We start from the raw sequence: 16,130 nt of genomic DNA, 5'->3' as shown, positions 1-16,130 counted from the left end.
GTCTTCATTTTAGACACCTGAATGTGTCTCAACACAGGTACAGACATAGATAGATATATACTACAAAATAGCAAGCCACATCTGGCTGGTGTACCACATGTAACTTACAACTTTCTGTTTTGGTTTGGTTTAATTTACTACTTATTTTATGATAATCATCTGGACAGTTGATGTTTTATATCAAATCAGTTGCCATCTTTATGGTATATGTTTAAATGAAAAATGTAAATATGTATAATGTTTTCTCTTACATTTCCCTTTAAATAACTGTTAAATATTCAGTGTGGCCTGCTTTAGTCTAATAGTAACTTATTGGTGGTTACTTTCCCAGTACTTTGTTGGTTTAATTAAGCTTCTTATGAATGTCTACTATATAAAGAGATAGCTTGCTTGATAAAGGCATAGAGAACATGTTTGTGACCCATAAGAGTGTTAAGTCAGAAGTTTAAAGGGTATTATGCTATTTAGACAAGCATTTGAGATATTGTTATATAAGACAGGAAGTAATTAAAATCAGAGATGATAAATAAACATTAAATTTGGCTTATTTAGTTATATAGAAAGTGAGTTAACATAATGAGACAATTCAGAAAATCTTATTTCTGGGTAAAGAACACAGATGCAAAGAAAGTAACAGACAAATGAGTATGTACAATAAGCTCAAAAAAATGAGTCAAAAAATTCTGGGAGTTCGAGATGAACTTGCTTCTCATTCTCAATGTCATCTCACTCCAATCTGACTAGTAAATTTCCTTTAGATTAATTTTAGAAATTATCCCTTTTATCACTTACCTTCTCTGCTCAAAATTATTCAGTCACATTCTATTACCAATAGGCTGAAATTTGACTACATTATCTAGAATTCATGATGCTTAACCATATGGCTGCAACCTATGTTTCTAATTTTAATCACCAAAACCAACAGCTAGTCAGAAATTATTATAGAAGGTGTCATTAAACTACCATTCCTATTCCTACTGCTAAATATCTTGAAATCTCATACTTCAAAGAAGGTGACTGATCTGAACTTTCCAAATTCAAGAATGTTGAACTTGACCGTAATCTTGGTGGTGTTTCCTTAAAGCCACTAAATATTTGAAAGCTTTCGTATGTAGTACATTTCCTTTTTTTTTTCCATTCTCCCAAGGCCCTATGTAAGACCTGCTTAAAGAAAGCAAGCAAAGTTTCTGTGCCCAAATATCTACACTCGGGACAGGCCTTGTGTCTACACTGATTATATCTGAAATATGGAAATAAGTATCCATGCACCCTTTGTAGTCCACATGCACTTTCTGATTGGGATGCAGAAGTGACATGAGTCAGGTGAGCAGAATGGAAAGAAAGTGACTTTTTGGCTTTCCTTCGTTCTTGGCTATGACTCAGCATTACTTTACCTAAAATGTATCTTCCAAATTGGATCAAAAGTCTATCTCAGCATTTTTGAATGAACTTTTAGCTAGTGATAAATATTCTGGGGGAGTGAAGTCTTTCTTATTTTGTTTCATCTGTATATAGTATCTCACGAAGTTAGTACTAAGACAGGTGATTTGTTCCTCATGTTATAGCATGGATACTGGGCTTTGGTCATATCATGCCAAGGTACATTACTGGAAGCATCTCATTTTTTGTTCTACCTAACCATTTATTTTATGATGTCCAGAGTATTTGAATATTCATATGCAGTTCTAGATTAACATGTAATCAAGAGAACCTTAAAAACAGAAGACTATAGTGATAGGAATATATTTGATTTGAATGAGACATTTCCAGTAATGACATCATGTAATTTCCTTTGATTTCTACATTCTGTACATAATTCTTGCTTACTTATTGATAATTTTGCTTTCAATGTTTCCTTTCATGACTTACGAGTGAATCAAACTAATAAATACTTATATAAAGACACATTTTCAGATTAAAGTTCTATCTTAATAGTTAGGCTAAAAATAGAATGGGGTTCTTTACTAATCATTAGGATGAGACATTTTTCTCCCTATGGTCTATGTTTTGGCTTTAGAAAAAGATATGTCATGGCATATGTTTATATAAGCAAATCAATCTTCCTTTCAGCATTCATTTAGAAATCAGAGATGTATTTTTATGAGACAAAGAATATTTAAATGTACAATGAGAGTATTTTAAACAGTTTTCAATGATATATTATGCAAAGCACTTTCAGCTTTCTAGCATGTACACAGTTATCCATTATTTCATGAATTAATTCATTCAAAACAAATTTTGAACTTGAAGCCCTATGGTCTTTTCATCTCTCCCATGATTAACATTTCTCAGATATGTGTATAAAGACCTAAATTCACAATATCAAAATTATTTTTGCTCTTTTCCTTTATTTGGATATTTAAACTACCTTTTTATAAGTGGGTAGCTAAATCACATCTCATAAGTATCATCAATAACTTTCACTATTGATATCATATTTTCCTATTGTAACATTTTTTTAACAAGAGGACATCATTAAGCACAACAGATTGTCAAAGAAGTGGAAAACAGTGCTACTAGTATCAGATAAAGAAGCAGGCTCTGGACTGCTGAGTAGAAATCAGGAAGGAGACTCCTCAGGAACAATCAGATCCCCAGTTGGCAGGGTTTCAACCTGAGAAATGGACAGGTAGGTGATTGAGCTGGAGAAGTACATAATATAGGGAGAAAAGCCCAAGTGTTGCTAGTGCTGAAATTCTGTGTAGTTATACCTACCCTCCAGCTACCTCTGTTCTTACTCAATTAATGGCAGAACATGTTTCTAAACGCCAGTGGCCAACTGTCATCCTCCAAGCTGAACCCTTTTGCTTCAAGTAAGTTATAGCAGTCTAGAAAATTGTTTGGTGTTCCCGTTGTGGCTCCGTGGTTAACAAATTCAACTAGGAACCATGAGGTTGTGGGTTCGATCCCTGGCCTTGCTCAGTGGGTTAGGGATCTGGCATTGTGGTGAGCTGTGATGTAGGTTGCAGACGCGGCTGTGATCCCGCATTGCTGTGGCTCCTGGTGTAGGCTGGTGGCTACAGCTCCAATTAGACCCCTAGCCTGGGAATCTCCATATGCCGCAGGAGCGGCCCAAGAAATGGCAAAAAGACAAGTAAATAAATAAATAAATAAATAAATAAAATAAAAATGAAAATTGTTAGATGTTTATCATAGTGAAATGGGACTATAATTGTGCATGGTCTCATTACATAGGGGGAACTCAGAGGAGTAGTGGTCAAATGTGAAAACTTCTTGTAGCAGATAGAATTTGGAGATACACAAAGTCACTTAAAAACTTTTTAAAAAATGAAAAGAAGCAATATTAGGTAACCCTGAAGTGTGTATAACATACTTTAAATTGTTAAATAACTACATATAAGGGCTGGAATTTAAATCATTCAACAGCCAGCACAACATAGTCAGTAATAGATGAGGATAGATATTCAGTGGTGATGGACTACATCCAAGAGGAGCTTTCTGCACCATCTTTAACGATTTGGTTGCTGAATGTGGGGTGGTACTGAGGATACCAGGGGAAGATCCAAGACTCAGTGTAATGATGGCACAGGCAGAATGTGTGGATTTGGGAACTGGAGGAAGTAACTATTTATCAAAAGGAAGAAGGTATTTTAATATTTTAAAAATCAATATGGATGTAGTCTTGCTGGCTGGCTGAATATCAGCACTGCATAAAGGATTTTTTTTTCCTTAAATAATGTGTCATAGTGTTCTATGAAGATCTAAAATTGAATCTTAGCTGACTGAATGTATTTTGTTACCTCTTGCTGTCAGGGACATTTTGGATTCCTAGAAAAGAGTTATTTTAGAATACCATTAAATACATTCAGGAAGTGGCTTCTTTGCTGAATGGTGCAACAGAAGTGAAGAGGCAACTAACTTCAGGAAAGAAAGCCTCAAGCAGAAAATTAGCACTATTTTCTCTGCTCTGTGACCTTCCCCCTCAACCCTACTGTGCATTCTGATCAGATTTTACTTTGACCAATGATTTTAAGATAGAATGTATAACATATATCCAATCAGTCATAATTCTGATGTCCTAATCACTGTCTTATAGATAATATTAAATAACAAAGGTAAATTATTTTTATAAATAGAGAAATTCCACTAATATCAATAACTTTCTGGTTAGAGAGGTCAAATATTTCATGTAGCTCTGTCTTGCCTGGTTAGTTGTTTCCAGAGTATAGTTGGTCCTATTTAAATAAATGGTCCTTTGTTTAAAAGAAAAAGTCAATAGATTTTTATAACATACTGTCAAAACTATACAACTATTTATAATTTATCTGTTGAATAGATAGGAAAAACTGTATCATTTAGTTTATAACAAACATGTACGGCCTATTTATTTTAACAGAATATAAACAGTCACGTCAAAATGAGGCATATCAGCTTTTCTACTGAAAGTTATTATCAAAAAACTTTAGAAAATTTAGAGTTCATGAAAGACATATACAATTATACTACAAAAAATTTGTAAGATCTTGAAACATTATCTTCTATACTTTTGTACATAATCATCATGTGTGTAGACTAAAAAAAATACACAATATGAAAGTTGTGAGTTAAGTTTTATTTGGGAGCAAAATGAGGACAATAACTTGGGAGACAGCCTCTCAGCTCTGAGAAACCATGCCAAAGATGTAGAGGGGAGGTCAGTACATATGTGATTTTGGTGAAGGGTGATACATGCAATCAAATGTATTTTTCTGCTAGTCACTAGGAGCAGATGTCTCCATTAATGATTTTAGTGTTTTTCTACATATAAGAAAGTATAAGAAATTGGGCTCATAAAATCTTCTCCTGAAAATGTCTTAACTATCCAAAGGCCTGTTTTGCCAGTTTTTCCCTGAGCAGAGTGCCTCATTCCTGATCTTCATACTGAACTCCTTTCAGAGTGTGCTGAAAGTCAGTGACTAAAGTGGCTAGTGATGTAAACCTTGTAGAGGCAGGTGGCTAGTGATGATTTTTAGTTGGCATGTGTGTGTGTGTGCACACAAATACATATAAATATATGTATGTACATAAACATATTACCCATTTCATCTATTGTGCCCTCATTATTTTTTAACGTAAGATTATATCTACACTATTATAATTTCCAAATAATCAGTATTTTAACAATTACCCAGAATTTACACAATTATATTTAAAAAATTAATGGGTAATCTATTGGCGAGATATTTGGATTTTTTCAAATATTTTGAAGCTGGAATTAATTTCTTTTTTTATACAGTTTTCTTTTTTGTACTTATTATTTCCTTATGATATATCGTTAGATTCAGAATCATTGGGGGGCTTACAGACATTTTTGTAAGGGGCTTACAGACATTGTAGATTTGCAACATATTACAAATTAAGTAATTACAACACAATAATTAAAGTTTATTTTAGAAATGAAAGTCCAGTATAAGTATACTCAGCCTATAGATGTTCATTGTGAAAAGTTAAAATGGGCTCAATAGAGTTATTCAGACGATTGGAAATTTTATATCCCCTTAATTTCATATCACCGTTAGCCTACCCAATTTAAACTTTTAAAATGTAAAAGTTACTTTCTACTATTCCTTTATAAAGCTTTCTTCTTCTTTACCCAAGTATAATATGTAAGTGTATGATAGATAGATGGATAGATGATAGATCTTAAAAATATTATTTTGGGACTAGATTTTGTCATTTAATATATTGCCCACAATCTTGACATTTATTTCCAAATGGTTTTCAACAGTGATATATTCACTTTTGTTTCTACCAACATGTTAGACTGAGTAGATATATGCCTCTTATCAAGTGAAAGTACAAAATTGCTGTATAATGTATGAAACCTTCTCTGGAGAAATAAAGTGAAAAATCACATGACATAAATGAAAAAGTATCTTAAATTGAGTATAGTTATCTAGCGAGCAAGGTCAGCCATTTCAGGAAGAAATATATTCCCTTAAAGCCAAGGATATTATTTTAATGTTAAATCACAAATAGCAAACAGGTGTTGGGTGTTTGAGGAAGGTAATTTGATTCTTATGTATAAGATCCTGGTAGAACTGTCTCAATAAATTAATAAAACATCCCACCTCTCCTGGGCTGATTTCCTCCCCTCTAAATTCATATGTTAAAGGCCTAACCCCTAATTCCTTAAGAAGTAACTGTATTTGGAGATAGAGTCTTTAAAAAGGTAATTAGGTTAAAAATCAGGTCATAAGTGTGGGCCATATCCTATACGATATATGTCTTTATAAGTAGAGGAAATTTGCACATAAATATAGGTAAAGAGATAATGTCATGTGAACTTGAAGTGGTTATCTACAAGTTAAGAAGACAGGCTTCAGAATAAACCACCCTTGCCCATACCTTGATATCCGAGCCTAGCCTTCAGGACTGTGAGTAAATCAATTTCTATTGTTTGAGACACCCAATCTGCTGTACTTTGTTATGACAGTCATAGAAAACTGATATTGTGTCTATGGTGGGACTTTACTTTGAGAGGATTCTTCTATCAGGAAAGAAAACCCCAAAGCAATAGTCATCAAAACCGTATGGTACTGGCACAAAGACAAAAGTCTAGATCAGTGGAACAGGACAGAAAGCGCAGAATTCAACCCACGCACCTACAGCCACCTAATCTATGACAAAGAATATACAACAGAGAAAGGACAGCTTGTTCAATAAGTGGTGCTGGGAAAACCGCACAGCCACATGGAAAAGAATGAAATTAGAACACTCCCTAACAAAAATAAACTCAAAATAGATTAAAGGCCTAGATATAAGACCAGAAACTATAAAACTCTTAGAAGAAAACATAGGCCAAACACTCTCCAACATAAAGGACAGCAACCTCTTCTCAGATCCATCTCTTAGACTATTGACAATAAAAACAAAAATAAATGGGACCTAATTAAATCCAAAAGTTTCTGCACAGCAAAGAAAACCCTAAACAAAACGAAAAGACAACCCACAGAATGGGAGAAAATCTTTGCAAGTGAATCTACTGACAAGGGATTCATCTCCAAAATGTATAAACACCTTCTGCAGCTCAATACCAAAAAAACAAACAGGAGTTCCTGTCGTGATGCAGTGGTTAACGAATCCGACTAGGAACCGTGAGGTTGCAGGTTCGGTCCCTGCCCTCGCTCAGTGAGTTAATGATCTGGCGTTGCCGTGAGCTGTGGTGTAGGTTGCAGACGTGGTTTGGATCCCACGTTGCTGTGGCTCTGGCATAGGCCAGTGGCTACAGCTCCGATTCAACCCCTAGCCTGGGAACCTCCATATGCCGTGGGAGCGGCCCAAAGAAATAGCAAAAAGACCAAAAAAAAATAAAAAATAAAACAAAATTAAAAATAAAAAAAATTAAAATAAAATAAATAAATAAATAAACAAAAAAACAAACAACCCCATCAAAAAATGGGCAGAAGATATAAACAGACAGTTCTAAAAAGAAAGCATGCAGATGGCCAAAAAACACATGAAAAGATGTTCAACATCACTCATGATTAGAGAAATGCAAATCAAAACCACTATGAGGTACCATCTTCCACCACCCAGAATGGCCACCATCCAAAAGTCTACAAACAAGAAGTGCTAGAGAGGGTGTGGAGAAAAAGGAACCCTATGACACTGTTGGTAGGATTGTAAATTGGTGCAACCTCTGTGGAAAACAATGTGGAGATTACTCAGAAAACGAAAAATAGAATTACCATTTGATCCAGCAATCCTACTCCTGGGCATCTATCCAGAGAAACTCATGACTCGCAAAGACACGTACTTCAATGTTCATTGCAGCACTCTTTTCAATAGCCAAGACATGGAAACAACCTGAAAGTCCATCAACAGAGGAGTGGCTAAAGAAGATGTGGTACACATACACAATGGAATATTACTCAGCCATTAAAAGGAACGAAATACTGGCATTTTTAGCAATATGGATGGACCTACAAATTATCATGCTAAGTGAAGTCAGCCATACAACGAGACAGCAACATCAAATGCTTTCACTGACATGTGGAATTTGAAAAAAGGACAGATTAAACTTCTTTGCAGAAAAGATGCTGCCTCACAGACATTGAAAAACTTTTGGTCTCTGGAGGAGACAGTTTGAGGGGTGGGGGTTGTGCTTGGTTTATGGGATGGAAATTCTGTAAAACTGGATTGTTATGATCATTATATAACTCCAGATGTGATAAATTCATTTGAGTAATAGAAAAAAAAAAGAAAAGAAAACCCCAAACTCTATACCACAACAGTATGAAGTTCAAAAGTTTGATTTTATCTTCCACTTTTCTAAAGTAGGAGATAAGAACCCATATTAAAAGTTTACAACCAGAAGGGACTGGAGATCTTGGTACCACACACAGGAAATTAATACTTTTCTTATAGAAATTTTTCTGTAATGTAGACACAAAAAGAGTTTTTGTTTAATATGTAGTTATGAACAAAAATTACAATGATCAATTTAAGAGGTATATGTAGTTATGAACAAAAATTACAATGATCAATTTAAGAGGTATTGTTGAACCTCTTTAAAGATTTAAAAAAAAAATACAGAAGCCTCATTCCACCCCTCAAAGAATATAATAAATTGATAAAAGTCAGGATGATAAAATGAATATTTTATATAATAAAAGAGAAGAAATAAGAATCATGAATAATGAAAGAAAAATGTTAAGCAAGAAATACATATTTTAGGTAAAAATAGGACATATAATATTGCTAGGATAAAATGAGTTTAATGAAATTTGAAACTTGTCAATTTATGGCTCCTTACTAATTTAAATGGTGAGTAGCGTTCTTGATTTTAATAGAGTCACATGCATCAATCTTTCCCTTTATGATAATGTTTTCTTCATTTCATGTAAGTAACCAAACCTCCTCCAAAGTTATACAGATATTCTCCTGTGCTATCTTCTAGAAGTGTCCTTATTTTACCTTTTATTCCTGGATTTATTTTCTTTGTGGTGAAATAATATAAGCATCAATTTTAACTTTTTTCCTTATAGGATTCATTTTTTTATTAAAGTATAGTTGATTTACCATGCTTCTTCAATTTCTGTGTATAGCAAAGTGACCGGGTCACCCACAGTTCTCTGTGTTATAGCGTAGGGCCCCATTTCCCATCCATTCCAAATATAGCAGTTTGCATCCAAAACCCCAAACTGCCCATCCACCCTACTCCCTCCCCCCTCCCCACTGGGGACCAAAAGTCTGCTTTCCTTGGCCATGATCTGTTTCTGTTTTGTAGATAGGATCGGCTGTGCCATATTTTAGATTTGACTAATAAGTGATATTACATGGTATTTGTCTCTTTCTTTCTGGCTTACTTCACTTAGCATGAGAATCTCTAGTTCCATCTATGTTGCTGCAAATGGCATTACTTCATCTTTTTATAGCTGAGTAGTAATCAGTTCTATATATATACCACATACTCTTAATTCATTCCTCTGTCAATGAACATTTACGTTGTTTCCATGTCTTGGTTATTGTGACTAGTGCTCTGATGAATGTAGGCGTGCATGTATATTTTTGAGTCAAAGTGTTGTCCAGATATATGCCCAAGAGTAGGATTCCTTGATCATATGATATTTCTATATTTAGTTTTCTGAGGTACCTCCATACTGTTTTCCACATTGGTTGTACCAGCATACATTCCCACCAACAGTGCAGGAGGGTTCCTTTTTCTCCAGCATTTTTTATTTGTTGACATGTTAATGTTGGCCATTCTGACTGGTACGAGGTGGTACCTCATTGTAGTTTTGATTTGCTTTCTTTAATAATTAGTGATATTGAGCAATTTTTCATGTGTCTTGTGGCCATCTGTATGTCTTCTTTGGGGAATTGTCTATTTAGGTCTTCTGCCTATTTTTTCAATTGAGTTGTTTATTTTTTTGTTGTTGAGTTTTATGAGTTGTTTGTTTATTTTGGATATTAGGCCCTTGTCTGTTGCATCACTTGCAAAGAATTCAACATTATTGAAAATGCATCTATTTTTCAGTTATTTTTTGTATATCAAATGATCACTTCTATGGACATTTGTTTCTGGACTTTTGTTGTGTGGTATCAAAATCATGGAATAGAGATGGTATTTGTAGTACATATGGGCTATAAGTGTCTCATATCCAGAAGGTATAAAGAATACCTCTAACTTAGTAAAGGCAGAAAACTTAATAGAGAAAAGGTTTAGACATACACTTTAAAAAGAAAAAAAATCCCCAATTCCTGCTAAACATATGAAAAGTGTTTCTGTTACTTTAGTCACTAGGGAAATATAAATTAAAACTTCAGTGTGATAATAACACCATAAATAAAGCGGAAATACTAAAATTAAAAATTGGCAATCTGAAATATCATCAATAAAATAAAGAAATAAGAATCCCCATCACTTGCTGGATAAGTTATAAATTGGTATAAATTATTTGGTAATAGATTAAGATTTATCTTCTAGATTTGAAGATTTGCCTACATATCTGCAGTAAAACACATTTGAAAGACATGAACATCCAAAAACTGAATAGAGTCTGTCAACAATAGAAATGGATATAGACATAATGAAATATTTTAAAAATACAGTGCTAAAAACAAAGGAAATGAAAAAATAATTATTTTCTACTGCAAAATGATGAGTATCACTAGGTATTCCAAGATTTTCATATATAAATATGAAAAAATAGGCAAGACAATAAATATGGTTCTATGGTGTTAGAAGTAGTGATCATAATAAACTTTGGGAAAGTGGCAGGGGGATTTGGGAGAGACTTCTGAGGATACTTCTCTTTTTTAAAATTATTTATTATACTTTATTTACAATGTTCTGACAGTTTATGCTATACAGCAAAGTGACACAGTTAAACACATATATACATTCTTTTTTCTCATTTTACCTTCCATCATGCTCCATTACAAGTGATTGGATATAGTTCCCTGTGCTATACATCAGGACCTCATTGCTCATCAACTCCAAATGCAGTAGTTTACAACTTCTACCCCGAGACTCCCAGTCCATATCACTCCCTCTCCCTCCCCCTAGGCAATCACAAGTCTGTTCTCTATGAACATGGATTTGTTTCTATTCTGTAAATAGGTACATTTGTGTCATACATTAGATTCCATATATAAGTGATATCATTTCATATTTGTATTTCACTTTCTGACTTACTTCACTTAGAATGAGAATCTCTACTACATCCATGTTGCTACAAATATCATTATTTTGCTTGTTTTTATGTTGGAGTACTATTCCACTGTGACTATGTACCACATCTTCTTAATCCATTCATCTGTCCATGGACATCTGGGTTGTTTCTTGTCTTGGCTAATGTGAATAGTGCTGCAATGAACGTAGGGGTGCATGTATCTTTTTGAATCAAAGTTTTGTCTGAATATATGCCCAGGAGTGGGGTTGGTGGGTTATATGGTAGTTCAATATTTAGTTTTCTGAGGTACCGCCATACTGTTTTCCATAGTGGTTGTACCAATTTACATTCCCACCAACAGTGTAGGAGGGTTCCCTTTTCTCCACAAACTCTCCAGCATTTGTTATTTGTAGACTTGTTAATGATGGCTATTCTGATCAGGTTGAGGTGGTACCTCACTGCAGTTTTGATTTGCATTTCTCTAATAATTAGTGATGTTGAGGATTTTTTCATGTGCTGTTGGCCATTCCTGTGTCTTTGGTGAAATTTCTATTTAGGTTTTCTGCCCATTTTTCAATTGAGTTGTTTGTTTTTTGCTGTTGAGTTGTATGAGTTGTTTGTATAGTTTAGAGATTAAGTCCCTGCTGGCTGCATCCTTTGTAACTATTTTATCCCATTCTGTAGGTTGTCTTTTTGTTTTTTTATGGTTTCCTTTGCAGAAGCTTATAGGTTTAATTAGGTCCCAACCACTTTCTGTTTCTTTAAATCTTTTTCATATTTTTCCTATTAGTACTGAGCAAAAGCCTTTATTATGGCATCCCCATAATAGCCAAAGTAGGCCACAGAAGCTGGCTGATAATGCTTTCTTTTCTGGGATGGTCAACTTGTCCAAGTTGAGATTTTGAATAACTATTTATTCGTCCTTAAATCTCTCTTTTGGTTTCTTTTCTCTCTCTCTTTTTTTTTTTTTTTTTTTTTTGGTTTGTTGGTTTGAGTTTTTTTGCATACAGATTTGGAAAATTGCAGAAACTATAGAAAGAGTGATATTTATTGATTTCTAAATCTTTAGACGCTTGCTGTATATGCCTTATTTTTCTTTAGTGTAATGTTGCCAGAAGACATATAGATTTCTTTAGCTCCAATTTGGAAGAGAATAGAGCATAATATGGACATTCTTTAACAGGTTCTCCCCAGTTGTTTATAGGGCATTTGTTCCTTGATGTGTTTGTGGGAGAAGGTAAGCACCCTGTCTTACTATTCTACCACCTTGATCCCTCCCCTTGAGGATACTTCTAATACTGTATTTGTCTACTTTTAGCCTGGGTGGTGATTGCATGGTTATATACGCCCATGGTTTTTAGGTGTACATATGACCTGTGTCTTCTCCTAAAATGCATGTTTATAATTCAATCAAATAGGTTATTAAAAGTCAATAGATGTGAGAAATTTCAGGTAAGAAATCATAGTGACAGTGTAGTTTATGAATTCAATTCAGGATTAAATCAATAAGAAAAAAAAGACAACTTGTAAAAATTGAAAGGTAATCAAAACAAGTAAATCTAACTATATGTCAAGTTGTTTGCTCAACCACACTGGAGAAGGAATTATTTCCAGTGTCTTCAGAACAATGTTCTTATAGTTTATTCTTAGCTGAACATATTTTATAGTCAAATGAAACTACAAATAAATCTTAAAATTTATTCTACTTTCTTATTCAGTTACTGTCATTGTTACTTTGAAATTATATATATGAAAATGTGTGTATAGATAGATAAGTATAACAGATATGGAATCATTCTCACTTGTAAGATTTTCATTATAAGCGAACAAAGAAATTCAAGTTTAAAGTCAAAGAAATTTTGTAAACATCCTATAGTACTAAATATAAATTCCTATAAATTAATGAATTTTTGAAGATACATCTATCCTATATCAGCACACTCAAACAACACTGTCGACAAATGAGCTAAATTGCTGTGACGGCCAAGGCTTAAGCTAAATAAGGACCCAACAGTAAGAACTCCCATAAACTAAGGCAGGTCTCACCACTGTGCCTGTGAGTTCTACCTGTCAGAACAGAGATCGTGTTGATCTGTGGATGTTGTGTGCACTGCTGCTCAAGGAGACCAACAGGCCACTTGGTGACAAATTAAACATCATCCTTTGGCCTGCTACTCTATTTTGCCCCTAGGAAGACTGCACACTTTTAAACATCTTCACAAATCATTGTTGGTTAAGTCCATATCTTTCCTTTTGACCTTGCCAATCATAATAGTAATTGCAACCTCCTGGTGGTTAAATGCTGACTCCAGACCTCTATTACTTTTGAGCTCTATTACCCAACTCTGCAGCTGCCTCTTCTATATCAGCCCTCTTCCACAGAGGAGAATGCCACGGTGCTATTGATCCTCTCCTACCTCATATTCTGGGTGAATGGTGAGTCTTCAAGCCTTTATCATGGAAAAAAATCTCTGATGGGTATACTGAACTTATATAATATATCAATTCTATCATGCCCACTTCTCTTAACATCCTTCTTCTCTACTATCTCCTACGGCAACACAAACATCCCTCCCCTCCTGTAGTTCTCACCATTCACTTTTCCCAAGTTTCCAAAGGCCACCCTAGTAACAACTTTTTTTTTTTCCAATTCTTTCAGGGCTCGCCTAGGATAATAACTATGTCCTGGGAAATAGTCCCCAGTTCAGTAAGTAGTTGCTTACTTACTTTTAGAAGCTGATCCCCTTGATCAAGAACCCTTAGAAGTCAATGCTAGGAATATCCCCTGGCACCAGTCAAAGCATGATGGCTATTTCTTACAAATCTTTTGGTTTATGGTCTTTTTCCTATGTTAGGTTCAGTGGGTTCTTAGGCAGGTTTTCTTGGAATTAATTGCTGTCATTATCCTGGCAGTCAGGCAAGGATATAGGGGTAGTTCCTGAGAATTAAATATCTTACCTATAGAGGAACACCTTCTTTTCCTCTGCAGCATCTTCCAGCAGAACAGAAGTGTTAGATTTTACTAGGCAAGGTAGGAAACCACTGCCATCGCATCCATTGAGTCAAAATACACAGTTCTATCCCTGCACATGCCCCTGTTCCATGATTCAGGATCCCAGGTTCAGGATCCCATAACAGACTTGCTACCACTGAGCATCTGAATATCTCTGGAGATCTCCAACTTTAACAAATAGTTCTATAGCCTGCTGCTAATCTCCAGTCTATTTTTCTACTTCTAGAGTGAAGGACCTTTTTAAAGATCTTCTGCCTCTTATACTTAGTTATTAACTGCTTGTTCTCAGTCTCTTAGTATCCCTCTGATGGTATCAATACAAATTAGCAGTAAATAGCTAGTTCTGTTGTCTTTTATGGGTGCTGTCCTCCCAACTGTTATGTCTCCCCAGTGTTTTTTTGTCTTTTTAGTGCTGTACTCGTGGCATATGGAAGTTCCCAGGCTAGGTGTCTAATCAGAGCTACAGCTCCCGGCCTACACCACAACCACAGCAACAGGGGATCCAAGCCACATCAGTGACCTACACCACAGCTCACAGCAATGGCAGATCCCTGACCCACTGAGCAAACCAGGGATTGAACCCCTCTCCTCCTGGATACTAGTCAGACTTGTTTCTGCTGCACCACAATGGGAACTCCTCCCCAATATTTTGAATGCTCTGAATCATCACATATACTGAAGCATTCTCCACCACTGGAAATTTTCCAATGCAGCTGCCAGTGGAATATTTAGCAGCTGAGCCACTGTCTTTTATCAGGGCAATTGGCACCCCACCTACCACCTGTACCCCAATTCTGATGTATTGTCTGTAAGCCAGTTCACTATCTTACCACCTATATTCTCAGAACACTCCTGCTACTACTTGTGTTAGTGTTTATCCTCCAAGAAGCAGATACCTATACTGAATAAGCCATGCATGTGATCTACTAAGGACAGTGCCTGTCAAGGAAAAGGGGAAGAAATGAGGAAAGGATGGGAGAGCTACTAGTCGAGGATACTGATCTGACCCCAGATAAAGCCAAGAGGGGAGGAAGGAAATTTGGGCTACAAATCCAACCTCAGTAACTTTAAGAAAATTGAAATCTTATCAAGTATCTTTTCTGACCACAACACTATATGACTGGAAATCAACAACGAGAAAAAAACTGCAAAAACTTCACAAACACATGGAGACTCAACAACATGCTACTGAACAACCAATGTATCACTGAAGAAATCAAAGAGTAAATTAGAAAATACCTAGAAGCAAATGACAACAAAGATACGATACTCCAAAACCTATGGGATGCATCAAAAGCCATTCCAAGAGGAAAGTTTATAGCAATACAAGCCCACCTCAGGAAAGAAAAAAGATCAAATAAACAAGCTATCTTTACATCTAAAACAGGTCAAGAGAGAAGAACAGACAAGACCTAAAGTTAGTAGAAGGAAAGAAATCATAAAGATCAGAGCAGAAATCAATGAAATAGAAACAAAGAAAACCATAGGAAAGATCAATGAAACGAAAAGCTGGTTCTTTGAAAAGATCAACAAAATTGACAAACTCTTAGCCAGACTTGCCAAGAAAAAAAGAGGACTCAATAAAATTAGAAATGAAAAAGGAGAAGTAACAACAGACATCACAGAAGTGCAAAGGATCATAAGAGACTACTATATGCAACTATATGCCAATAAATTGGAAAACCTGGAAAAAATAGACAAATTCTTAGAAAAGTACAATATTCCAAGACTAAACCAAGATGAAATAGAAAAAAATGAATGGACAAATCACAAGAACTGAAATTGAAACTGTGATTAAAAAACTTCCAACAAACAAAAGTCCAGGACCAGATGGCTTCACAGGCAAATTCTATCAAACATTTAGAGAAGAGCTAACACCTATCTTTCTGAAACTATTTCAAAAAGTTGCAGAGGGAGGGATACTCCCAAACTCATTCTATGAGGTCACCATCACCCTGATACCAAAACCAGTCAAAGATACCACACAAAAAGAAAAC

The 16,130-nt window shown here is 35.1% G+C and overlaps 1 protein-coding gene across 3 annotated transcripts in view; it reads left to right on the top strand.

Moving 5' to 3' along the window:
• The window catches only part of LOC146395468 (uncharacterized), a 586,337-nt gene that overhangs the window by 252,192 nt on the left and 318,015 nt on the right, over positions 1-16,130 (top strand). The window lies entirely within an intron of this gene.

The sequence above is a fragment of the Sus scrofa genome, chromosome 16 (assembly GCF_054392235.1).
Source record: "Sus scrofa isolate SSC_HxYL_T2T_F1_AM1 chromosome 16, Sscrofa_HxYL_maternal_Yorkshire_Landrace_v2.0, whole genome shotgun sequence".
In the NCBI taxonomy this organism is placed as follows: domain Eukaryota; kingdom Metazoa; phylum Chordata; class Mammalia; order Artiodactyla; family Suidae; genus Sus; species Sus scrofa.
The sequence above is the reverse complement of the archived record's forward strand: the minus strand, read 5'-3'. Positions and strand labels throughout refer to the sequence as shown.